Genomic DNA, 25,060 nt, shown 5'->3' with positions numbered 1-25,060 from the left:
GTTCCCTTCTCACCTGTCCCCTTTTTCCTCTTGATTGTCTCTGCTTCTTATTCCCTCTTCCTAGCCCTGTCTTGTTGTCGGATTATTCAATGACCTCTCGTGAGAAACGTCTGTTTCTCTCATCCTGTCCTGTCTTGTCTGTGGAAAGTGAAGTTATAATTTCTGCTGTGAGTTATACTGCTATTGGACTGTGTATTATCCTGCTGTGCCTGTTTGCAGAGTACCTGTTCAGCGCTCGCCCTTGGCTGTTCACCCTGCCCGCTGTCTTCACTATTTCTGACTGGCTGAATGCATCTCGGGGTCCCTGCCTCTGTCCTCGTGGAAGTTGATGCAGAGTTTCTTTGATCCAGTCGTCTGGAAGTTTCTGTTCTGGCTCTGATTAATGCCTGTGATTTTGTGTTCTAATTACTCAGTGAAGACAATTTACTTTATTCATTAAAGACTGTTAACTGCATCCCACCCTGGTCTTCCATCGTTCTTACCCTAACAGGGATAACTTACCATCGCCCCGCGGAGCTCCCAGACACCACCGACCTCGGCTGGAAGGGGGCAGTCATCCAGTGTCTGGAGAGCCACTGGTCTGGGACCCATCTGCCGGCCATTCGCCAGTCAAGTCAGCCGGCCGCTCCCGATTCGAGCCTGCCGGACATTCGCGAGTCAAGTCAGCCGGCCGTTCATGTGGCAAGCCCACCGGCCAATCATGTGGCAAGCCCACCGGCGGTTCCTGCCAACCCCAAAGTTCACTCCAGTGCCAGCTCCTCGAAAGCGCTTTGCTGTGCCTGCTCCTCCAGAATGCCCTCCAGTGCCAGCACCTTGTAAGCGCTATCCAGACCCCCAGTTAAGCCCAGGGAGGGCTCCTATTTCCTTGTTAAGCCTAGAGAAGGCTTCAGATCCCTTGTTAAGCCCAGGGAGGGCTTCTGATTACTCGTTTAGCCCAAGGAGGGCTCCTGATCCCCAGTTCCACCCAGCAAGGGCTCCAGATCGCCAGTTCTGCCCAGCAAGGGCTCCAGATCGCCAGTTCTGCCCAGGAAGGGCTCCAGATCCTCAAGTAAGCCCAGTGTCGGCTCCAGCCCCAGAGCTCGCTCCAGTGCCCGCTCTAGCACCAGAACTCGCTCCAGTGCCTGCTCCTCCAGAGCGCCCTCAAGGAGTCCTAATTTTCCCCAAGAAAATGGGTGGGGGGCATATGCCCATAGTGGCCGAGCCAGCTAAGGTCACGGAGGATCCGCCATGGTCTCCTGCTACGCCATGACCTCCTGAGTCACCTGCCCCCCCTGTTCTATGCAGAACTTTAAGGCTAAGTATAATTTAAAAGGATGAGAAAAAATTCACCCCCTCACAGTTGTCATATAGGGCAAAATTAGTTATATAGACCAAAATCATCTTTTGAACCAGGGTGTAAACATATTTTTTTTCTGCTGTAAAGTTGGGCAGTTTAACATGGGCAGTCGATGGGATTGACTCCCTTTTATAGCTAGCCTCAAGCGGCAAGTCGATGAATTACAGTTTTAGTCACTTCCATGTTGGCTTCAAGAGAGAGAGTGGGAGGTTGCCGCTCGGTTAATACTCCTGCATCTCCTAGTTCCTCACTCCTGTGTATCATGACAGCATCTGTGTGTTTTTTTCATTTTGGTTTTGGGTTAGAGAGTGGGAGGTTGCCTATCTACACAAAATGTTTTATTTTGGATGCGAATAATCGTAATATTTGTTGCCAGCACTAAAACAAAGTATACACATGGGAGCATTCCACAACCACGGCAGCCATATATGCGCGTGTACACACACATATGCGGCACCAACTTTTAATGCCATATAGTTTATTATTTTCTGGTATAAGTGACCGAACGCTGTCACACATATATGGTTGAATGTGGATGAAATTTTGCAGTCGGTGATACCTCTGGTGTGAAAGGGCCTACACTTTTGAAGTCGCTGCCATTTTTTTTGCCATTGTCTCCAGGTTTGTTGTAGACTCCATGCACTAAATTGATTTAGGTGTGATGAGACAGCTGTCTACTCTGTGGTTTGACAGTTCAGCATCAGAATGGCAAACTTCTCTCTTGTTATATGTTCCTATTGTTTTGAAATCTATTCTTCCATGTAGATTTTTCGAACACTTCCTACTTTTGTGCCAAGCAGTTTTTGTGTTGCAAACAACAGCCATTGCACAGCTAGAGTTCTTTCATGCATCCCAACACCTGACTAAGGCACCGTGACCAGAACGCTCCACTGCAACTATATAGTGTGTGTACTTTCAAGACAAAGACTTTATTGTTTTCTTTCCAGGTTGTAGCGTATCAGAGCAAATCAGACAATTAAAGATTTGATCAGACCGTTGTTGAAACACGAGGAGCCAAATTCCTCAAAGAGGCCCAAGACAACATGGATGATCATAAATCAGATCCTAGCGCTAGCCAGCTAGCTTAAAGTAAGCATAATAAATGTGTGCGAACTGTGTATATTTATTATGCACATATAAAGACACACACATACAGTATATAATTAGAAAATATTTACATGAATATATGTATATTCATATAATTTATAAATATATGTAATATATAAACATAACCTATTTTTCTTAAATATATACATGCATGTGTGTGTATTTATATATACATAATAAATATACATAGTACACACATATATTATGTAAACAAAAACTTTTATTTTGGATGCGATTAATTGCAATTAATCATTGCCCAGCACTAAAAAACAGTAAAGAATGGGAGCGTTCCACACCACGGCAGCCATATACGGCACCATCTTTTAATGCCATATACTTGAATATGTTCAAGTATATCCTTATCTGGAAGAAGAGACCGAACGCTGTCACACAGATATGGTTGAATGTGGATGAAATGTTGCAGTCGGTGATACCTCTGGTGTGAAAGGGCCCACACTTTTGAAGTTGCTGCCATTTTTTGACATTGTCTCCAGGTTTGTTGTAGACTCCATGCACTGAATTGATTTAGGCTTGATGAGACAGCTGTCTACTCTGTGGTTTGACAGCTCCGCATTAGAATGTTGAACTTCTCTCTTGTTATATGCTCCTATTGTTTTGAAATCTATTCCTCCATGTAGATTTTTCGAACACTTCCTACTTTTGTGCCAAGCAGTTTTTGTGTTGCAAACAACAGCTATTGCACAGCTAGAGCTCTTTTATGCATCCCAACACCAGACTAAGGCACCATGACCAGAAAGCTCCACTGCAACTATATAGTGTGTGTACTTTCAAGACTAAGACTTTATTGTTTTCTTTCCAGGTTGTAGCGTATCAGAGCAAATCAGACAATTAAAGATTTGATCAGACCGTTGTTGAAACACGAGGAGCCAAATTCCTCAAAGAGGCCCAAGACAACATGGATGATCATAAATCAGATCCTAGCGCTAGCCAGCTAGCTTAAAGTAAGCATAATAAATGTGTGCGAACTGTGTATATTTTATTATGCACATATAAAGACACACACATACAGTATATAATTAGAAAATATTTACATGAATATATTTATATTCATATAATTTTTTATTATATAAATATATTTAATATATAAACATAACATATTTTTCTTAAATATATACATGCATGTGTGTGTATTTTTATATACATTATAAATATACATAGTACACACACATATATTATGTACACAAAGTCTTTTATTTTGGATGCGATTAATTGCAATTAATCATTGCCCAGCACTAAAAAAACAGTAAAAGAATGGGAGCATTCCACACCATGGCAGCCATATATGCGGCACCAACATATAATGCCATATACTTGAATATGTTCAAGTATATCCTTATCTGGAAGAAGTGACCGAACGCTGTCACACAGATATGGTTGAATGTGGATGAAATGTTGCAGTCGGTGATACCTCTGGTGTGAAAGGGCCCACACTTTTGAAGTTGCTGCCATTTTTTGCCATTGTCTCCAGGTTTGTTGTAGACTCCATGCACTGAATTGATTTAGGCTTGATGAGACAGCTGTCTTCTCTGTGGTTTGACAGTTTAGCATCAGAATGGCAAACTTCTCTCTTGTTATATGCTCCTATTGTTTTGAAAACTATTCCTCCATGTAGATTTTTCGAACACTTCCTACTTTTGTGCCAAGCAGTTTTTGTGTTGCAAACAACAGCCATTGCACAGCTAGAGCTCTTTTATGCATCCCAACACCAGACTAAGGCACCATGACCAGAAAGCTCCACTGCAACTATATAGTGTGTGTACTTTCAAGACTAAGACTTTATTGTTTTCTTTCCAGGTTGTAGCATATCAGAGAAAATCAGACAATTAAAGATTCGATCAGACCGTTGTTGAAACACGAGGAGCCAAATTCCACAAAGAGGCCCAAGACAACATGGATGATTGTAAATCAGATCCTAGCGCTAGCCAGCCAGACTTAAGTAAGCTTAACCAACCAACTCCACAGTTTGAATAGCTTGCAACATTAACACAAAAGAACACTTAATGATTTCAACTCAGGAAGGAGATTGTCAATTTTGGGGCAAGTAACCAAGATTAATGGTATGACCATGACCAAAATATATATTTTTTTATAGAAATCATGTCCAAATTGTACTCTGCAAGAGCAGGAAAATTCTGACCCTGTGACTGATAAGATAACATGTTGATTTATGTATTGGGAGGAGAAATATAATAACACACCGAGCAAAGACAATGTCTAATTGGTCAAGACACCATTTGGGATTTGTCCAACAGCCAAGCTGAAAAACTCAGGACACCAACAAAATTAGCTTTTTGCTTTTAGCCAATGCTGTTTGCCTTTTGGGCTTTTTGCTATTGCATTTTTTCATGGTTTTTGTCTTCAAGCCTTTTTCAGCATGCTCTGGCTTACACGCCAGATGCTCCTCTAAAAACCATGAGGAGGTATGCCATTTAGTCTCGCCACTTTTCTTTTTGTCTTCTACTTTAATTTTTTTTCTGTTGAGAGTTCCATGTTCTGAATTAAGTTCTGCAAGTCCAACTCCGACTGTGCTCGCCTCAAAACTTCAACCAGCCCACTGATTCTGCACCATCCGCCAACGCCCAATAAGTCACTTCAAAGTCTACTGAACTTCCAACCAATCATCAACCTTGGAAAATCCCTTTCTGCAACTATGACAAGGGAATCCCCTAAACAAGCAATGCAAGTACCTCCAGATTCTAGCTGAACTGGTACATTTAATATAAAGCTTAATAGCATCACTGAGAAACTGGATGATTAAAGGGCAAAGGTAAATTAAATGATTGGTTGTTGTTCTGATCTATGCAATTCAACTCATCTTAAACTCATTCTTTCCTTACTTTCTCTCTTCCTGCAACTTTTGTGAATGTGTGAGGAGTGTGTGCGTTTATGTGTTAGATTAGTTTATATTGTCTTAGATTTATCTAATAAAGTTATTTATATTGTAAAGAGTATTTTGTGTTTTGTGCTTATAAGTTAATGTCTCATACTGCCGATCTTTCGTTACTGTGCTAATTAATAGTGTTTTCACTATATTTTTGCCGTTCGTCCACACGCAAACGCTGCACCAGGTCAACATTTTTGAAAACTCACTTCTAAATTATCTAAGCTAACAGAGTGGTTAAAAATGTAAAAGATTGGATGACAATAATTTTTCTCCTATTAAATTCAGATAAGACAGAGATATTACTTATTGGACCAAAAAACATTACACAGAATCTCGTAGATTACAATGGTGCAATTAGGATGTACTGTTATTTCCTCTACTGGTCAAAACTGGGTGTTTAAATTAGCAACAGTAACTTGTCTTTTGAAAATCATATTTCCCATGTTACAAAAACTGCATTCTTCCATCTTAGAAACATCGCCAAGCTACGAAACATGTTACCTGTTCCTGATGCAGAAAAGCTAGTTCATGCGTTCATGACCTCTAGACTGGACTATTGTAATGCACTGCTAGGTGGTTGTCCTGCATCCTCAATAAACAAGCTACAGGTAGTCCAAAATGCAGCAGCTAAAGTCCTTACCAGGTGAAGAAAATATGATCATATTACCCCAATTTTACAGTCTCTGCACTGGCTACCTATTAATTTCCGTATCAGTTACAAAATATTATTACTTACTTATAAGGCCCTTGATGGTTAAGCTCCTGTGTACCTAACTAGTCTTCTACCACGCTACAACCCATCACGCTCCCTAAGGTCACAAAACGCTGGACTTTTGATAGTACCTAGGATAGCAAAGTCCACTAAAGGAGGTAGAGCTTTTTCGCATTTGGCTCCCAAACTCTGGAATAGCCTTCCTGATAATGTTCGGGGTTCAGACACACTCTCTCTGTTTAAATCTAGATTAAAAACACACCTCTTTGGCCAAGCATTCAAATAATGCTTCTAATAATTTTGGACTGAAGTTATATCTGATCAAATGTGCATTATCAATCTTTAGCTTGGGTTAAACTAATTAATTTTACTTGGCTGGAACAGCAGCTATGCTAATTATGTCTCTTTTTTCTGCTGGGATTTACATCCCGAGGTAACTAGGATTTACACAAGCTCCAGTCTGGATCCAGAACTCCTGAGAAGAGATGATGCCAACCCCTCAGAGGACCTCAGATGATGCTAACCCAGAGACAACATGCAGAACTACCACATTTTGCTCTAAGTGTGATTGCATAATTGCTGTTAATAGTGTTAATCGTCTGTTTGTTTACGTCTTTTATTGATTTTTCTGAACATATCTGCCGTATGCACATAAACTGATAGTCACCACTGATAAGCTACTCCTAAATATTGTAGAAACTTATTCAATTCTTGAATTGAATTGAATTGAATGCCAGGTTGAAGATTTTCAAAAACTCCGGTTGCAGTGTTATAATGTAGACAGCGAAACCAGAGTTTTTGGCTTGTGACGTCGGAGCATGTGCTGTTATCTCCGCCTACTGGAAACTTTTTCAGGCTTCTGATTGGCCAACATGGCTTTATGGTTGAGATTATATCGCCACCTGTTGGTTTGGCATGCTCTTGACTGTGCTTCATAGCATGCGTTTGCGTTTTCATGTGGATGGAGATTTTTTTAAAAACGGAAGTAGGAAAAACTCTGTTTATAAAAAAAATCTCCATCCACTGAATGTCAGCGAAGACCATGACGACTAGGTGAGCCCCAGAGACCAATCCCCTCCAAAGACCCCGTCGGCCATCAGGAAAGGAACACTGTAACCAGATGAGTCCTCTGCTCAATCTGACCACTGGTGCAGCCTGGAATTAAACCAAGCCATGCTGGTTTCGTCTGGCCAGAGGAGAACTGTCCCTCCTGACTGAGCCTGGTTTCTACCAAGGTTTTTTCTCCACTTCTGTCACCGATGGAGTTTTGGTTCCTTGCCACTGTCGCCTTTGGCTTGCTTAGTTGGGGACACTTGACTGAATGCACGGACACTATTGGAAGAGAGCTGAACTGGATGATGACATCACTGAATCATCAATGAACTGAATTCAGTTGGAAAAAAGACTTGTTATTGTTCTCTTGCATTATTGACAAACTATTTTCCTGTATGACTCTGTAAAGCTGTTTTTTACACAATCAGTACTGTATAAGGTGCTATATAAATAAAGGTAACTTGACTTGATTTTATAAACTAACATCTGGTTCATTTTTTTTTTTTTTTTTTTTTTTACTTTTGCCTCATTTTAGAGATGTAATTGTGAACAGTAGTAATATTTGTAAATGTTTGTTTGCAAACATCTTGTTTAGCTTGTTCAGTCTTTTTTTTAGTTCATTAAACAAAGTTTAAACTAAATTTTGCAGTTGTATTACAGATGTAACGTTTGTCCACTGGAGCTTTAAAGGGCTAGTGCACCCTAAAATGAAAATTTGCTGTTAATTTACTGACCCTCAGGCCATCTAAGATGCTGGTGACTTTTTTTTTCTTCAAGTCTGTATGTTTAGTCTGTGTGAAAAATGTTATAAATGCAGACTATTATTAGATAAAGGCTATTATGTGTTGTAATGTGTATATTTTTAGTGATTGACAGACAACAGTTAATCATTTTCAATAATTTTCTTAAACTATTAAAATATATAAAATGTAATAACTAGTTTCACAGCAATTTATGATGGCCAAATAATATATCTTAATCGAGGCTACATATAAAATGCATGGAGTAAATGGTTACATTTTAATTGACAACTTGCTGTAGTTTTCTAAATGTTTGTGAAATTAAAACATTTTAGCTAAATGGACTATAAAACTAGTTCAGTAAAGGTTGAACCAACTAAAAAATAACAATTCAGATAACACTTTGAAGATAGAAATTTACATGAACGTTAAGTTTCTGTGTAAGTAGTTACTAAATAATATTTTTTTTTTTTACAGTGTAAAGTGGGGTAAAACGCCCATCCCCCCGCCTACTGTTTTCCCCAAAAATAACCACAATATCAAGATAAATTTTATTTTCACCATGAACTGCATTGACAAGAGTGATGTAGAAGTATTCACGATGAAGCTCACACTGGTGATGTACCTGAGAGAAAATACATTTCACAGTAATTGATCTAATTTTAAGCAATAAGAAAAATTCGTTTTGTAGAAAATCACAGGTTATATATGTTATGAAAACAGTAGGGCCCGTAGATGGGAAGTACATGTTATTTAAGGTAAATATAATTATATTTAGAATTACAGAATTGTTTTCTCAAACATAGTGGGGCAAAATGCGCCCAGGGGGCAATGGGCAATTACTGTAGTTATTCTGTTCTGAACATCAAATCCTTGGTTTTTTTCATCAAATCTTTGAATAAACATGGTTGAGTTGGTTGAATAAAAATATTTGGACTTTATATTTAAAAATTACCTCAAGTTAGCATCAGGTAGCTAGTTAGCTAGCCAGTTAGCATCAGCTAACAATTTATTTTTCAAATAGGCTATTATAATTTTGTAATTCATAATTATTGATTATATTCTTTTTATTTTTAAGCTAAAACTGCCTGTACTCTGGTTTTGCTGTAAATGTATAAGGCAAATTGCTTTGTAAGACTTTTTAAGACTAAGTAAGATGTAATACGTATTACTCATATTTGAGAATCAAGATATTTCAGGATATAGTTAACCTATTTAGGAATATTTTGAATAAAAAGATCAAATAAAGATAAAGCATAGACCTATATCAGTTATAGAGTGCTATCGTGGTTGCTGTGTCACATGACATTCATGACGAGCACCCCTCCCTCCACCTTCACTCCTACCCCTCACAAATAATGAGTGCATAATGTCCTGTTTACAAAAATTATAAAAATCATCTCAGAGTTGAGAAACAATGGTCTCGTTGTAAAATCTAAAAAAAATAAATAAAATTAAAACATGAAAAATTTCTTAAAAAGTACAGATATTCAGAGCACTGGAAAGAAATTTAGCATTTAACTGATTTGCTATTTAATTTACTTTGATATTTTGGTTGGAACTGTATTTATATGTATAGATAATATTGTCTTTATGATGTTTAACATCCACGATGGCACTACAGATGTCCTGTCATTTATTGTAGATCATAGTGCTGTTGTCTTTGTGTTGATGATGTTCTTCACTGGAGCTGAAACCTGTCCTGAGTACTGCGTTGTCTCCACAAATCCATCCACTCCAGACAGATGAATTACTTTATTATTATTATTATTATTATTATTATTATTAAGGTTCAGTATCAACATGAAATATTTGCTATGCCTTCAAAAAAAAAAAAAAAAGAGGTTAAAAAAGTGCAGTGTCTTTTTTTTATAAGTAAAAAAAAAAAATCAAAACAACCATAAAAATTAACATTACGATTACGATGTTCAGAGTGTATTTATCGGCCACAATTAGACAAAACTTTGATAAAACTGGAGAGAAATTGTAAAATGTCCATATTTTTAGAAGCAGTTATTAAAGAGACAAATGTTTCTCACGTGTCTGATCAACATCCTGCAAACATTCACTGAATATCACAGGAGCCGCAATCACAGGAGCCGCAATCACAGGAGCTGCAATCACAAGGTCCACAATCACAGGGTCCGCAATCACATGAGCTACCATCACCGGCACCACCATCACCAGAACCACCATCACCGGATCCACAATCACAAGGGCCACAGTCACAAGGGACGAAATAACAGTAGCTGCAATCACAGGAGCCGCACTCTTTTGAAGGCCCTTCAGACGTCTTCTCCTCAGCCCTTTGCTTAGGTTTAGGACTTTGGGTTATTGTATGACAATGACATTGGCAATTGTTATTGCAATTCTTTTTGCAGTTTTTACATCCTTCTTTGCTGTTCTCAAAATCCATGGCTTGTCTAGGAGTTTGAAGTGATCTGTTTGAACAGGTGAGCTGATTTAGTAAAATCCTCAAATCTTACAGCAGTATCTTACTTGTATCTTGAGTGAATCAGGATGTGGTTTGCATGCAAGGTCTCTCAGGTCTGAGCATGTGCAGAAGGTTTGTCTCATACACAAATGTGGTCATAAAAACAAGTCACAGCATTCCTTTTCCTTGCAGGATTAATATTTTTTTTTCTGAAATGTTTTAGAAGCTTAAGAAATATGCTTTTGAGGACAAGTTGCACCAGTTCCAAGCCTGGTGGAAGTTAGTGTGTTGAAACGGTGTATGCAAATTGAGGAAACAAGAACTAGACAGCTGGTTTTAAATTTTACATTTAACCCTTGAGCAAAAAGCTGAGCTAATCAAACGTTCTTGCTCAAAAACAGAAAAGGCAAAAGATTTCTGGAATTCACCAGTGTGACTGTTGTGCCTGTAAATACAAGTCTAATCAGAGAACAACAGAAAAGGAAAATATCAAAATGAGTTGCTACTGCTAGCTCTTCTTTCTGTTATGAGAATTTATCGTTTGATACACACGCTATGAAGCATCAGGTATGCGGGAATAACCCATTTATTGTCACCACAACTCAGTACACTGAAGAAATTCTGCTTCGCATGTGTGTGTGGTTTCTCTACAAAATAAAGATATACAAATAATATATAAGTATAATAAATAACAGTAATCACAACAAATATAATCAGAGTAACTTCCACAATGAATATACTGTATAATACATATGCAATGATTAATACAGTAGATAGGAAAACTGGACAGAGATGCTCTGTCTATTAGCGCCGGTGACATACTTTGACTCTTAGAAATGTATATTTGATAAACCATATAATAAATAAATGGCACATACAGTAGATTATGTCATCTAAACATAACAGTGATATATGTGAGGAATCTAGTATGTAAATATACACATTTAACACATCACTTGGACACACTCTGAGCAGTTAAACATTCATAAACATATTCGAGAGCAATGGATGAATAGACTGCTACTTACTTCATAGGCATGCACACACCGTTAGCAAAGACCGCTGTACAGCTTTCATCTCTGACTTAGTTCAGTGGGCGGCACCTCTGACCTGCGGAGCACTGATTGGCTCGCTGGATAGACACAGCGTGGGAGTCGACTTTGATGTATTGCAAAGGAAGCGAAGACACATGAATACAACCACAATGTTTTTTTTTTTTTTTAATACAGAAAGTTCTGAGGGAAAATAGTGCAACTGTCCAAAACTTGAGACTCCTAAAGGCAAAAACAAACAGTAGAACTGATAGACAGAATGCCAATAGCATGTAAAGTCTGGAGTCAGTCTAAATTAAATAACCCAATATGGCTGAAGCTTATACAGAAAGGTGTGCTTGACACATAATCACAGATTAATCACCCTGTGGTATAATATCCCATATGAACCTTTCTTAGGATTTAACGGATATAGGGATCATAACTGATGTGCTGCAACTCTTGGGCAGCATTCATTTTCTTTACGATTTCAACATGGCCAAGATCTATAAATTTACCGTTTAAGTGTCACAAGATTGAAAACAACAGCAACAAAAGCACAAAGAATGGAGGGGAGTAGGCTAATGTTCATCACATTATATTATCACAATATATTCCAAAGAAACAATCTCTCTCTCTCTCTCTCTCTCTCAGTTAAATTCAATTAAGCTTTATTAGCGTGATTGTGTAACACAATGTCGCCGAAGCACTAACATTTATATATAACATAAATAATAATAAATAAAATCCATCTAAATAAATGAAAAGATAAAGTCAGTATTGAGTTAATAATTTTTAACAATTATCTCTCTCTCTCTCATATATATACACACACACAAACACACACACCCATATACTCTTTTTCTGTACTGTAGGCTTTTTTCTGCAAAGCTCTGTTTACTTTCGGTTCTGAAAACTGACTGAAGACCTCCAACACTGAAAGTGCCTCCGGTGGGGAGGTGGCTGGCTTTGAGACAAACAAAAGTAAGTCATCAGTGTATAATGATACCTTATGCTTGCTTCCTCCTCTCCATATCCCCTGTATCCGTTCGTTACTGCGAATGGCAATCGCAAGTGGTTCAATTGCAATAGCAAAAAGGAGCGGGCTCAAAGGACAACCCTGCCCGGTCCCACGATGCAAATCAAAACTACTCGAGTAGCGGCTGTTTGTTAATACTGAGGCAGAAGGGCATGCATATAATAGTTTAACCCAAGAAGTGAAAACAGGACCCAAACCAAATTTTTCAAAGGTAAAAAATAAATAATTCCATTCTACTCTATCAAATGCTTTTTCAGCATCCATAGAAGCGAGGCATTCTGATTCAGTATTCTTGGGGGAATATAAAATGTTCATTAACCGGCGGACAGCAAAAGGATTTTAAAATCAATACGGTACCTAACAGGGAGCCAGTGCAAAGAGTCCAAAACGGGTAATATGATCACCAGCCCTGACCACAGACAGAATTCCAGCAGCTGAATTTTGTAAATATTGAAGATTGTTAATGGAGGATTTAGAAACTCCAGCAAGAAGACCATAACAATAATCAACATGTGAAAAGACAAAAGAGTTTGAGGTGAAAGGTGAAAAAAGGATGTCTGAACTGTATTCTGCACAAAGGGCTCGAATGACAGCGTAGCATCAGATGATTTTTTACTCTGCTAAGATGTTTTTTTACTAATTAAGAGCAATCAGCATTTAGAGTTTGATGGGAAGAGTTTAGGAGTTTATGTTATGTTTTAGCCGAGGAGCATAACTTCTGTTTTGGAGCCATTTAAAAACTTCTTGATCTAAGTGATACTGTTAGAAAGATGCACAACGTTCACATGTTGACCTAATCTTGAATGGATATAAATTAACGTATCATCACGATAGAAGTGATAATTAAGGCCAAGAAATCTTAGTAGCTGTCCCAGTGGGTAAATATACAAACTAAAAAGTAACAGACCCAATACTGACCCCTGTGGGACACCAGGAACAAACTTGGATCTATAGACACACATAAAAACAAATTGACTGAGGTCAGTAAGATAGGACATAAACCAGCAAAGATCTGTCTCTGACAAACCAAGTACAGTTGTTTTTTTCAATTAAGTGTTTATTCAGTTGGGCCACAACTACAGCCTCTAAGATTTTAGCCAGGAATGGAAGATTTGAGATCAGGTAAAAATCAGAAAGAATGTTCACATCACAGTTTTGCTTTTTTAAAAGTGGAGTGGCCGCAGCAGTTTTACATGCTGCTGGCACCATACCAGTTGACAAACATTATAGCAAGAACTGAGGGACATAAAGGACCAAAACAAGATTTAAATAGGCTACAATGCAAAGGATCAAGTATTCAAGTAGAAGATTTCATACGAGAAACCTGAGATGAAGTAAGTTTGGAAAATGGAGTGCCAGAAAATCACAAGACACAGGACTTACATTACTCCCCCCTCCCTGAAGCAACATCCAATGTGGGGGGATCAGGCAGCTCACGGTGCCATGGCAGATCAGGCAGACCCGTGAGCCATGGCGGAGCAGGCAGCTCGGGTAGCCATGGCAAAGTAGGCAGTTCGGCCCGGCCTCTACAGCCGGATCCCTATAACCCCTCCCCAAAAAATCCTTGGGGAAAATTTGGCTTCTAAGGCCCTCCATTGGCTTGACGTAGTAGCAGTGGCCCTCCTTGGCCTTGAGCTAGACGTGGGTACTGGAGCCGACATTAGAGTGGCCTCAGGGGCTGGAGCCAACACTGGAGCGAACCCAAGGCCTGAAGCCGACACTGGAGCGGACTCAGGGGCTGGAATCGACACTGGAGAAGACTCAGGGGCTCGAGCCAACAGTCGCCTCCTCCTTAGATTCCTCCCTTGGTTTTGGGTTAAGGATCGGGCTGCTGTCAGCTGAGGGCTTGGGAGTGAACTGGCCAGTGGGCTTGCGCAGAGGCTGGCGGTCTTGACTTCAGCATGGCCGGGGGGCTTCACTGAGGAACGGCCGCTTTCTCTAGGCTGAGGACTGGGATGGTGCTGGGAGGATCTGGGTCGTTGAAGCCATTGGCCGGGCATCTTGTGGATCCTGGCATGGGGTGAGCTGTCGAGGCCCAGTGGTTTTCAGGAGGGACTGGATGAGGAAGGTCCATTACTTCCTCTAACCTTGTTCTCTATTTAAATGGTTTCCGAATTAAAGGTAATCAGCTCGATCAAGGGAGGAGATCGCAGTGGATTGTCTCGTCATCAAGCCTCAGCTGCAAACACCCACCTAGAGCGGCATCGTGCCAGCTCATCCAGTTAGCAAGCTTGAGGAATTCTTCAGCATATCGCTCCAACCTCCGACCACCCAGCCGCAAATGCCACAGCCTGTCCTCAGCTGCTGTAATCCTTCTCTTTTTAGGCCCGGTATTCTGTCACGGTGCTGCTGCTACTTTGGAGCGAGGAGCAAAGGCACGAGGAAACGTAGGGGAAGCCGTGAAGAAAGTCTTTATTAACAAAAACAAAGCACGCACACGTAGCAGAGGGGAGAAATTAACAATACCGGACGCTGGACATTGAAACACAGAGGGCTTAAATTATGGGACTAATCAAGGAAATAACAAGACACATCTGGAACTAATTGACATAATCAGGCACGAGGGAGAAACTAGGTAATGGACCACATGGGGGAGGAAAACACAAGACACGGGATTGACAGTATGCACCTGGCAAACTCAATTATTTGTATTACAGTCTAATCTAGTCCATCTTAATTAAATATAAACAGGTATGCACTGCTGTGCAACTACAGGTATTTTGAACACTGAAACTTGAACTTGTACAAAAAAGTTGTGCAAACCCTTCAGCAATTGGGGCTTTTGAAAGTAAATTACTGTTAAAACTGCAGTCCGTAACTTTTGGCGCTCTAGCGGTTAATAAACAGAACTGTGTGCATATACTTCTCTGTTTATGTTTATGGCGAATCAAACATGTACTGGTCTACTCGGCAGCGGTACCTACCTGAACCAGTCTAAATAGTCAGAATATAAACACTTATTGTAGGTGTACCGTAATGATTCAGGACAAACCAAAAACACTGTTTGAAAAATGGATTCATGATGTACTCACTTATTATAGAATTTTTTTTAATTTTGAACACAAAAAAGTTACGGACTGCAGCTTTAAATTTAAAATAATTAATCATCCGATTTAAACGCAGACAGGGCTTTCCTGATAACATTCCTCGATGCTGTAGCATTTGGACCAATCAGACACACAACTATTTGTTATATTTAGAGCAACACTCACTTAATTTCCCCTTAGGAAAGACACATAATGCCCATAAAATGGACTCTTCTGTAATAAGTTCATAAGAAAACCTCTCTTTGAATGAATACACATATCCTTCAGGTCATTGTGTATATTACTGCTTTTCTTGTATATTGTCTGTTGAATTTGACTTCTTTATGCATGCTTATGATAGAACCACTCGTTCATGTAATCTTACCACAGTTCCACCCAGTTGTTCTTCTTCTTCTGCTAAGTCCTCTGTGTCCGTGTGGAGAGCCTGAGCTGGTGCGGGCAGTTCCGCCCAGTTCTTCTTCTTCTTCTGCTAAGTCCTCTGTGTCCGTGTGGAGAGCCTGAGTTGGTGCAGGCATGCCCCGGTGGGCCCCAACACATAGCTCAGGCAGTCTGTGCGTCGGTTAGATTCTGAGAAGTGAGGATGTGAGCTAGAACGCTTCTAAGGACACCCTAAGTTTGTGCCAGGCCTTCGGCCTTGACTTTACATTCATCAAGATCCTCTGACTCGAAAATGGTTCTTTCTCATCACCAAACTTCAGCCAACCTACTGGAGCCCCAAAGACCATCAGAACTCTCTTTCAAACCGGCGAGACGTGCAAGTATCAAACTTAGTCTTATTAAGTGATACATTAAGTATCCTTTGCACCCTTTACAAAGGTGTGTTTGAACTAAGAAACTGATATTTCCTCAAGGCTGTAGATCTGCTGAATATTAAATTGTATGATAGCTTCATCTTTTTATTTCTATTCTCTTTACTGTTTAAGCTTTAAACCCTCTTCCTATGCCAACTGTGTGTGTGTGTGTGTGTATGTGTATGTTAGACTAGTTTAAGGATTTATGTAGTTAATAAAGTCTTACTTGTATCACACTTCATAACTGGAGTCCCTAATCATGCAGATTTTTGCTACATGCTCTGAGCAATATTGTACAGTATGATTAATTATTCACATCACACCGGTTTTAGTAGCACTTCATTGGTTACCAGTCCAGTATAGAATTTATTTTAAAATCCTGGCTCTTACTTTTAGAGCCTTGCATGGCCAAGCCCCTGCCTACATCACTGACTTGATACAGCTTCATACTCCTACTCGAAGTCTCAGATCATTAGACATCACTGACTTGATTGTTCTTCGTAATTATTTTAAAAGTGGTGGTGATCAGTAATTATTGGTAGTTGATATTAGGTTGTGGCTTGTCTCCAGAGGCCACAAGAAAGTGTGCGGAATTTGTTTTTTTTTTTAGAGGGGAACTGTAGTTTTTGGTCTTCAAGCAGGCTTTTGGTTAGTCGAGGGATTTTTTTATGGTTCTTTGTTATGTTTGCGTTTTGAATTTTTGTTGAATGCATTTAAATTGTTATTGTATTACACTTTACTGTAAAGCACTTTATTTCTATCTGTGAAAAGTGCTAAATAAATAAATTTTACTTAATTAATAGTTTTATATAAATAAATTTTACTTACTTACAAGAAAGCACAAAGTAAATACTTTCAGCAATCTTCTAAATATTTATAATTAGTTATAACTAATTATGATTAATTATTCATATTCGCCCATTCATACTGATTCACTACAATGCTGACATCTTTATTTTACAAACTTTCACTGCATGCTGAAGTTGACCCAGCTGACCTCACCAGAAAAAAAAAAACTCAACACTAAATCTAGTGGACTGTAAATAAACAGATTTTATTATTCTACCAAATAGTAAAATAAATGATCAATACTTGGAGTCCGTGTATCGATACAGTATTGCCACAGAAAATATTTCGATACTATGCTGTATCGTTTTAGACAAGGCATTCAAATGTTTTAAAAAGAGGTACAGACACAGGGTGTATATTGTATTGCAGTTTACAGACCGCTTTAATACCACCATCTCTACCCATAGTCCGTGAGAAATCAAAAAGAGTCCAAAGCCCGCTAGAGTCAGCTGATTAAAACGAACACCATCGTCCTGTTTATGCCAAGTTTCCATAAGAAGCAACAAGTCCAGATTATTGTCCATGATAAAATCTGACAGAAGCAAAACTTTATTGTTCACAGAGCACACATTTAATAACACAGCATTTAAAGGGCTGGCAGTCACCAAGCGCAATTCAACTCACATGGCAGAAATAAAAAAAAAAAAAACATGTTTACAGCCTGGTACAAAAAATGATTTTGGTCTATATAGCTAATTTGCCTTTCATGACAGCTGTGAGGGGGATGAATGTTTTTATATTAAAATATATAAAGCCTTAAAGTTCTGCATAATTAAGGGCGTGGCCACTTGAGTGAAAGGTGGATTGCCGCTGCTGACTGCCTTCGAGCTAGGTGGGCGTGGCTTTTAGCAACCATCTCCCGCCTTTTTGTCCATTTTCGATGATCTGGGGATGATGTGCTGCTAAGATGGCGACGGCCTGCTTTGACCACTTTGAGCTTAAAAAACTCTCTTCAGCGGGCAGTATAAAATGCATGGGCGCGAAAATTACGTCAGAATCTCTTTCTTCATGCTAGAAGTCTTATCTAAGTCATCGTGGAAGTTGCATTAGAGGACTACTCACCCGTTTTTTCCTCTCCGCACCCGATGGCTGCTACATGCCAGATTTGCATGGGTCCCATTGACCCGCCCGACCTTCACCAGTTCTGTGTCACCTGCCTGGGCCTCGCCGAGCTGCCAGTGCACGCCCTCAGAGCCAGGAGAGAAGTGGCTCGGGCAAAAGCGGGGATGAGGCTCACGAACTTCGTCACCTTCGAAGGAGCTGGCGAAGAAGACGACTCCATGTCGCTCTCGGCGTCAGAAAAAGGATTTGGGGGTCTCAGTCGGACCGGAGGAGCTCATCAGGGTCCTCGGCAAGGCCGTCACAGAGCTGGACCTCGCTTGGAACGCACCTGACGAGCCTGTGAAAAGTAAGCTGGACTCGTGGTTCCTCCAATTGAGCCGCCGCCAGGCCACATCGAGGAGAAGAACCCTGTTCTTCCCAGACGTGCACGTGGTGAAGTCATGGGCTGCACCCCAATCGGTGCGCACCCACTCTGCCACACAGGCTATGTTTCGCGAAAAGTGGACAGGGCGGAAGCCCACGGGTATGTGCGGCATGCCCCCCGTCGAGGAGACTGTTGCTGCGCACCTGTGCCAGTCTTCCTCTGCATTGTGTTCGGACCGCAGCCTGCCTTCTAAGCCGTGCAGGTTCACGGCCCACCAGGCGGACAAAGCCTATGCTGCTGCAGGGGAGGCAGTTTCTGCTCTTCACGCTATGGCTATACTCCAAGGTGTTCCAGGCAAAACTGCTTCAATCCCTCAACCGCGGCGCAGTCGGCGCTGACGTCATCAGGGATCTGCGCGTGGCAACTGGCTATACGCTCAAGCCATCGGCTGTTTCCATGGGGTCATTGTCGTCCTTAACAGGCACCTGTGTTTGCCGTGGCCGCTATTGCTGCTTTTCGTTCCCTGGTTGACGGGCAATCGATCGGTAAGCACGCTTTGGTAATCAGTTTTCTCAGGGGAGCGAGGAGATTGTGTCCTTCACGGCTGCCATCGGTAAGCACGCTTGATCTAGCTCTAGTTTTGAGGGCTCTATCTCTACCACCGTTCAAGTCCTTAGCTTTGAGTACGGTTAAGGAGCTTTCCCTGAAGACTCTCGCCTCAGCGAAGCGCATTGGAGACTTACACGCGTTTTCGGTGAACGACAATTGCATCTGTTTCGGACCTGGCGATTGTCATGTCACTCTCCGGCCGAGACCAGGTTACGTGCCGAAGTCACTCAATATACCGTTTAGAGCACAGGTTGTTTCCCTGCCCGCCTTATCTGCTGAGCCCCCAGCCTCGTGTGACACTGATGCTCAGATCGCTGTCTGCCCTGTTAGGGCTTTGCGGATGTATGTGGATCACTCGGCGGCCTTTCGTCAGTCGGACCAGCTGTTTGTGTGCTTTGGTGGATGTAATAAGGGACGTGCTGTTTCAAAACAGAGACTTTCTCACTGGATTGTGGACGCTATTGCGTTGGGTTACGAATGCCAGGGGAAGGATTGTCCCCTCAACATTAGAGCTCATTCTGTGAGGGCAATTGCTTCCTCATGGGCCTGGTCTAGAGGTATGTCTATCCAGTGCGTTGACTTACGAATGGCTGGTCTTCCCAGAATACATTTGCCAGGCTTTACAAGCTGGATGTACCCTCTGTAGCATCACATGTACTTTGGTGAGTTAAGTTTCATTCATTTGTTGTGAACTGTTATAACCAGCTATACAGTAGTTACCATAGCTGCTAACTCTGTGTTATGGTTTATAAGGTTTATGCAGTTGTCACCGCAAACGCTGTTGACTCTGTGTTTAACTCTCATGCTTGAGTGCTCATTGTGTTGTGTATGCCCTATTCAATGCAGCCTTCGTGTTCATTGCACGAAGATATGCAAAATTTGTTAGGGTCGGAGCAGATGTTTTCATTGGTCTAGTTCCGCCTATCAGATGCGAGTACTCTTAGCGACGCGGCTATTGGCTAGAACTGTCTTGCTTATGTGTGGGTGTGATTGACCCCGTTCAGGGCTTATCTTCACTGCTCTCAAGGAGGGATTTATACAGTTTCCATATACGTCATAGCTGACGTAATGTTGAGTTACCGCCTTGAAAGGGAACGCATCATCACTCCTGAAAACGCTCCAGCCCTGAGAGGCGGGAACGAGACATTACGTTAGACGCCGTGGTTGCTGGTTTGATCAGCTGTGCTAGTGTTCAGTTGTGATTCTGACGTAAGTTTCGCGCCCATGCATTTTATACTGCCCGCTGACATGTCAGTATATTGCATGCTTCGCGTCAATTGGCCAGCTGTCCCCAGCTGGCGTTAGCCCGTAAGATTTCATTGAAAGTGGAGAAGGGAGGTTTCATGGTTTTGATAGTAACCGGACAACAAAATGTGGGACACTAAATAATGTGGGGACACCTAAGCTTCAGTGCATTTATCTCTTCTTTTACAAAATTAAAGTGAACATGATTTATGTCAGAAATGTGGCTATGAAAATTATCAAACAGGAAGTACCTCTTGTAAAGTTCACTCAAAGCTCAGTGACATGGGACTTTAGACAAAATTAATGTTAAGGATATAAATCTGTTATAAATAAAACAATGTTCTGAATTGTTAGCGAATTATATTTGTGATGTATTTGTACAACAAATATTGCAATAATAATGTGTCAGATAAATGTGTTAAGAATATTGTCTATTTGATGCAAATCTTGTCGTCCCTCTTTGGAAAATGATGTTTCAAAAAGTGGGACAGCACATTTTGACTAATGTGGGACAGTCAAATATTCTGTTATGCAATTGAAAAAAAATGTGCATTAAGAAAGGTAAATCCCATATGTATAATTTTGTAAATTTTTTGGCTTATAATGCAGGAAATATAATTTTTTTTTTTTTTTAAGATTCAGGTTAAAAAATTTTGAGACTAGAGGACAATATGACCTTGGACCATGATAAGGCCATGACCAGCCAGCAATAAGATCTTGGACCATGACTTCTCATTTCTGTTAAGGAGTGTTTTTACCATCACAATTTGCTTAACAAATGCTTTTGAAAATACTTTTTAGATTTTATTAGTTTATTTGCAGTTTTTAGGGGTTTCCATGTTCCAAAGTTTGAATCTTTTTAAAATCGTTTATGAAATTATTTTGCTATCTTTATTGTTTGAATCTTTTTAAAACTGAAGAATCTGCAGGAACTGGCGGATTTTTAGAACAGAGCTCAGTTTAATTGTTCAGAACAAAACAAGTGACTCATGAACAACCATCACTTACCCCAATGTGCGTTCCAAACCCATAAAAGCTTTGTTTCTTTGTGATTCGAAAGCATAAGGAGCCATCTGCTCTGTTCTCTATAGCTCTCGTGAATGTCATACGACGATCTATCTACACAGTGCAAACAGCCCAAAACCTCGATATTTTAGGCAATATAGTGTCGTGGAAATTCTAATTCAATAACAATTTGTAGAGACTGAGAATGAAAAAACACAACAGAGTTTTGTCTTTGTTTGCTTTAATTCTCTGCAGAGAATGATCTGGTTTACACACAGCTTGAGTCTGTGTGCAAAGAGATAACAAACACAGACTCACAGCACACTTTTTATAGGATGTAAAAAGATACACTGAAGGACAGATTAAGACCTTTGAGCCAATCATGTTGCTCAGTGCACATCACCCCATAACACATGCACATCTCATGCACATTACATGGTTGATGTCTAGTTACTCTCAAAACTGCCCGTCCCTGGTACACAGTTTCAGTTTCATACTTATACAGAATGTTGTTTTTCAACCTAAAGTAGTAACGTGCACAAGTTACATAAAAAACTCAATGTCCCTATGGACTATATACTACCTTGATCATTGTATGTTTAAGAAGATACTTAAATGAGATGAATGCAATCAATGCAAATTAACTAAATAAAAAAATTTCCATAACACTAGAAATCCTGCGAAGGACACGTCCCGTAAAAATGGTCCGTATGGTCATCATTTTTTTTTTTATGTGATCCTGAGGACCTTGATGTTAGCTGGTTCAGGTGTGTATGATTAAGGCTGGAGCTGAACTCGGCAAGAAAGTGGTGTGCGTTCCAAACTGGATATATCACACTTCGGAGTGAAAACAATCATGGCCACCATTTTGACGGGTCGTTCCAAACCGAAGTGCTCAAAACTTGCCACTTCAAAGGACCCTTTGAAGGGATTAAGGGCGTAGGGATGAGCCCCTTCCGAATGGAATGCAGGGAGTGGGTGCCCAGGAGCAGAGTTGAAAAACCTATGCTCTAATCCGTTAACTTGGGCTCGGAAAAAAATATGCTCCGCATACGCAATACAAACGGAGTATGTGTGAACCAGGCGTAAGCTGGTGAACAATTTGATCTAAGCTTCAGCATGGATTGTGAGGAGTTCCATGGTCTATGCTCATTCCAGTTTGCAGATATTTATTAACAGAATTTGGTTAATAGAAAAGACAGTGTTTTGAAAACATCTGCCAATTTTAGCAGAACCTACCGTTTTTCTTTTAGTCCCACAAGTTTGTTTGGTTTTTCTGTGTACTGTATTGATTTGCCCACATAAAAGACATTTTTGGTGAAAAGGATGAGGATGAAAGAGGGAGGATATTGCAGTAGATAACAGGATTTTGTTGAGTAATATCAAAGTAAATATATTTATAAATAAAGCTGTGACATGGTTAATCATAGTTATGAGAGCCAAACTGGCTGATGAGTGAAATAGATTATAATCAGGGTTGAAATTAATTATCACCTTCCAGGTCAACTGGGAACCCTTTTTAGAGGATGTGATTCAGAATGAAGCCGCATGGAATGGTCATGTCGTCAATGAGCCAGAAAGAACACCCACAAACCAGTGTTTATCTCTCAGCACTTGTTTGTGGCTTGCAACAAGATCAAGACGTGAATCAAGTGGGTTTGATTAAGGAGATATACAAAATGTGCACAAGATTGCAAACCGCTGCTGTAGACAATTTGGTTTCAAGATCTTGAATCATTGCTGATTAAGGTGTGACTAAAAAAAAAATAAAGGGTCTGAATATTTTCTGAATGCACTATATATTGATATATGAAAATATTAAAACTACTTAGTGATGCCCCTTGTGAAATAAGATACAAATACCTATGATCAGCATAAGACTGCTAGAATGTTTGGCTATTGCGAAAAAAACCCCCCACGAGTAGGCCAGCAGGAACCAACAGGGGGGTATTCCAAAAAAGCAGGTTATGTGACATACCCAGGTATGTTTGAGGGTAAGCGAGCAGATAACCTCAGCTTTTGGTTCCAAAATCGGAGGTTACTTTTAGGGTATGTAAGTAGCCATAACCATAGTAACTTGCTCTCGGAAGATACCCTGCTTTGGAGCAGGTTATGTTCCAGGGTTATGTTTACTTCAGCTCACGTGTGATCAACTGACGGACATGACAGATAGCGCACAACATTATACAATAATACAATATGTAATGTAGCCTATTATTTATATATATACAGTACTTAGGCCATTAGTATTTTCACCAGTTATTTCTATATTTTGCTTTAGTGTGTCAGTAGGAAATAACTGTTTACTTTTCCAAAACATTCCTTGTGCCATTAATTGTGAATAATACAGTGAAACTTTTGTATACACAAAGAGTCTGACAACAACCAGTGCTCCACCCAGAGATCTGATCTCATCATCATCCGGTCTATCTGGGATACATGAAAGAAATAGAAAAACTGAGGACAGACTAAATCCAGAGGAACTGTGGCAACGACTCCAAGATGCTACAAGAAACCTTCCTGTAAAGCTACCTGAAAAACTATGCACAAGTGCACCTAGGACAAAAAGCTGTTTAAATGCAAAGTGTGGTCACACCAAATGTTGATTTGATTTAGTTAATTGATAAATAAACCTAAAAAACTTTTCACAGTACTGTAGTTTTGTAGGTGGGGTTTCTTGTAGCATCTTTGAAAACGTTGCCACAGTTCCTTTGGATTTAGTCTGTCTCCATTTCTTCCTGTTTCTTCTTGTAATCCCAGACAGACTGGATGATGATGAGATCAGCGGGGTATTCTAAAAAGCAAAATCGGAGGTTACTTTCAGGGTATGTAAGTAACCACAGTAACTTGCACTCTGAAGATAACCTGCTCCGGAGGATGGCAGACAGCGTGTCGATAGCGACGTGTGGTGTGAGCGGTTTGCAGATGTCAACATTGTAGATCGAGTGACCCATGGTGGGCGGGGGGTTTTATGGTATGTATGGGCAGTCGTATGTTATGGACAACGAAACACAGTGCATTTTATTGATGGGATTTTGAATGCACAGAGATACAGTGATGAGATCCTGAGGCCCATTGTTGTGCCATTCATCCACGACCATCACCTCAGTTGTTGCAGCATGATATTGCATGGCCCTATGTTGCAAGGATCTGTAACACAATTCCTTGAAGCTGAGAAAACATCCCCAAAAAGAAGAAACCAACAGCATGGCGCACTTTTTCTTAGCGTCCATTTCCATAGTGAGCGACCTCATTGATTCGTCGCTCTTTTGAGAATGTCTTGAGTCTTAACCAGGAACATACTCTGAGTTGATTGAACTTACTCCCGGATGCATTTTTGGAACCACATATCTCGAGTAAGCAAGGTTTGGGGTTAATCAACCGAGAGTTCAGGGTTTAGCTGAAGGTAAGTTAACCATTGCCTTCTGGAATACACCCCAGGGGGTATTCCTGAAAGCAGGTAATGTGACATACCGGGTATGTTTAAGGGTAAGCAAGCGGATAAACTCAGCTTTTGGTTTCCAAAAAAAGAGGGTAACGCTCAACGGATGTAAGTAGCCATAGCAACTTATTCTCTGAACATGACCTGCTCTGGAGTTGGGTTATGTTTCAGGGTTAGTTCACTTCAGTGCTATCAAAACATGCCGTCACCTACTGATGCGACTCCAGTGGGCATGACAGATCACGGACAGTATTATGTATTATTACAATTATTATAATATAGTTATGTA

The 25,060-nt window shown here is 40.3% G+C and overlaps 1 long non-coding RNA gene across 1 annotated transcript; it reads right to left on the bottom strand.

Annotated features, from left to right (window-relative positions):
* Positions 1-8,392: 8,392 nt before the first annotated feature.
* Positions 8,393-11,426, bottom strand: LOC109056458. The gene is made up of 3 exons (XR_006154318.1): positions 11,316-11,426; positions 9,893-10,934; positions 8,393-9,606 (listed from the first exon to the last, which is right to left on the bottom strand). It is a non-coding gene; the product is annotated as an uncharacterized LOC109056458 (long non-coding RNA).
* Between the last annotated feature and the right edge of the window lie 13,634 nt (positions 11,427-25,060).

The sequence above is a fragment of the Cyprinus carpio genome, chromosome B3 (genome assembly GCF_018340385.1).
Source record: "Cyprinus carpio isolate SPL01 chromosome B3, ASM1834038v1, whole genome shotgun sequence".
NCBI lineage: Eukaryota > Metazoa > Chordata > Actinopteri > Cypriniformes > Cyprinidae > Cyprinus > Cyprinus carpio.
This window is presented reverse-complemented; position numbering and strand designations above follow the sequence as displayed.